This window comes from Palaemon carinicauda, chromosome 34, assembly GCF_036898095.1.
Source record: "Palaemon carinicauda isolate YSFRI2023 chromosome 34, ASM3689809v2, whole genome shotgun sequence".
Classification (NCBI taxonomy): domain Eukaryota; kingdom Metazoa; phylum Arthropoda; class Malacostraca; order Decapoda; family Palaemonidae; genus Palaemon; species Palaemon carinicauda.
In genome coordinates, this window is record NC_090758.1 from 75,905,426 (window position 1) to 75,908,026 (window position 2,601).

Here is a 2,601-nt window from a genome sequence, read left to right on the forward strand (position 1 = left end):
AAAATCACGATAGACTAGTAACTACTTGTAAGCACTATTACAGCTTTTTAATTTCTCAGATATTGTAGACAATATCATCTCCTCCTACGCCTGTAGACGTAAAGGTTCTCGGTTAGATTTCCCCAGTCTCTTATCTTGAGCTTTTAATTCAATACTTCTCCATCCATCATCTCATCATGCTACCTAGTCCTCAGCCATGTTTTGCCTGGGTCTTCCAACTCTTCTAGTGCCTTGTGGAGCCCATTTGAAAGGTTGGGGAGTGTGAAGAGCACGCCCAAACCATGTCGATCGACCCCTCACTATGATCTCATCCACATATTTGCAATTGACAATATGAACCATAGTTATTAAGAATAGTATAAAACATAAATCAGAAATGTTGACAAAGATAAGGAAAGTCAAGAGTAGTAATATAAAGGATTTATTAATGATAGTTAGAAAGCTTTCATCATGAAATTCACATGTATGTATTTAGAAAACTAATGGGTACACACTATTGAGCATTACCCTATGGAGAAACCGTTCATCTCATACAGTCGGAACCCACATTGAGAACTGGACGTGTCTGAAACGAAGTTACGGATAAGTAAACTAATTACTTTTGGTAAAGAAAACCTATGACGACAGCCACTCTATTTCAGGAATTACTTCTGGCTGGTTTTTTTTGCCCATTTAATTGTTAGCTATTTGATTTTAAATAGTTGTGCCGCTAATAAAAAGTTTCAGAAAAGCAAAATGTCCAATTCACGTAATCGGCTATAAGTTTGCACATCGTTTTCACAGACTTAAAACTTGGTTCATATTTGAATGTATGAAAATCCATGCCAATTAATACATGTTAAGGTTAAAGGTCAAGCAAAAGGTAAAATTCCGGTCATAAACCATAAGGCCACAATTTTAATGGTAGGGTTATGAAACACAAGGATTTTTAACTTGAGTAAAGAGTTGGGAATTATTATTTCTTTCTGGAGAAGGAAAGTTGATTTTGAGAAATAAACTGCCGTATGCTTTCCAAAGTCTTATTTGTAGTTGTTATGGAGTTCCCCCTTATTCTACATAAACATTCCTTACAGTGTTTTCTTCAATGCAATTATGGTGATGTAGAATACTGTTTTCTTTTTTATTTAAACCTTACAGCTCACTGTAGTAATATCTTATTACTAAATAGAAAATATTTACCGATTCTAGTACTGCTATACTGTAGACAGGTCTTCCACTTTTGTGTGTTGTGGTAGCTTTTCTTTGAAAGCTCTAGAATCCACAACCTACAGTAACCTGAAACCATCTAACTATTCTCATGTCGATACAATTTGTTGTCTGCGCGATTTATATCGCTTCTCTTAGAGGTTTGGGATGGTGGGGTCTGATAACTTGAGTCATTGCATATATCTTGATTTCTATTCTGGCTTTAATAGGCAAGTAGTCTTATTCAATTGATATAATAGGGGTGATACTTTTTGGGGGTTAGAACTCTATCAATCTTGCTCCTTAGTTTGATATGTTTTGGGCAGATGGTAGTTGGTTAAAGTTACAGAAGTCAATCCCAGTAGTAAGTTATAATTGGAAAAATTTAAGTACATAACATATTGTAAACCAATACCCTTGGATAGCAAGTCTCACATAAATTACAAAAGTTCAATTCAAGTAAATGTATGTATGCCACATATAGTAAAAGGTATATTTTCATAGATGTGTAACTTTTAAAAAGCTGAAGATCTTATGAAGGTGTGAAGATCTATTACAGATGGTTTGGACATGTGAGAAGGGAGTAGGTAATGTCCGTCTGAATGGTAGTAAATCAGGAAACGACAGGTAGGAAGGGCCATGATATGTGGGGAAGTGGACCTGATGGGAGAGAACATTTGATGAAAATGATCCTTGTGGCGCTACAGTCAATAAGATTGTCAGTGAGCCTTGAAGATTGAAATATATGGAGTTCATACTTTAACCGAAATAAGTAGCTGTTAATCCCATTGTTAATATTACATAAGAGTTGAACAATTAATTACCAAACAATTCTTCTCTCAAAGGGTTAACTACTGCACTCTTAATTGTTCAGTAGCTACTTTCATCTTCGTAAGGGTACATACATACATACATATACCAAAGGCACTTCCCCCAATTTTGGGGGGTAGCCGACAACAACAAGAAACAAAACAAAAAAGGGGACCTCTACTCTCTACGTTCCTCCAGCCTAACCAGGGACTCAACCGAGTTCAGCTGCTACTGCTAGGGTGCCACAGCCCAACCTCCCACATTTCCACCACAGATGAAGCTTCATACTGCTGAGAGAGTAGACACTCCAAAATCAAACCATTGTTCATTGGTCTTGGGTTAGAGTTCTCTTGCTTGAGGGTACACTCGGGCATGCTGTTCTGTCTTGTTTCTCTTTTTGTTTATTTAAAAGTTTTTATGAAATATTTATTTTATTGTTACTGTTCTTAAAATATTTTATTTTGTTGATTACTTCTCTTATTTTCTTGTTTCCTTTTCTCACTGGGCTATTTTACCAGTTGGAGCCCCTGCGCTTAAAGCATCCTATGTTTCCAACTAGGGTTATAGCTTAGCTAGTAATAATAATAATAATCTTGTTAGTGTTTT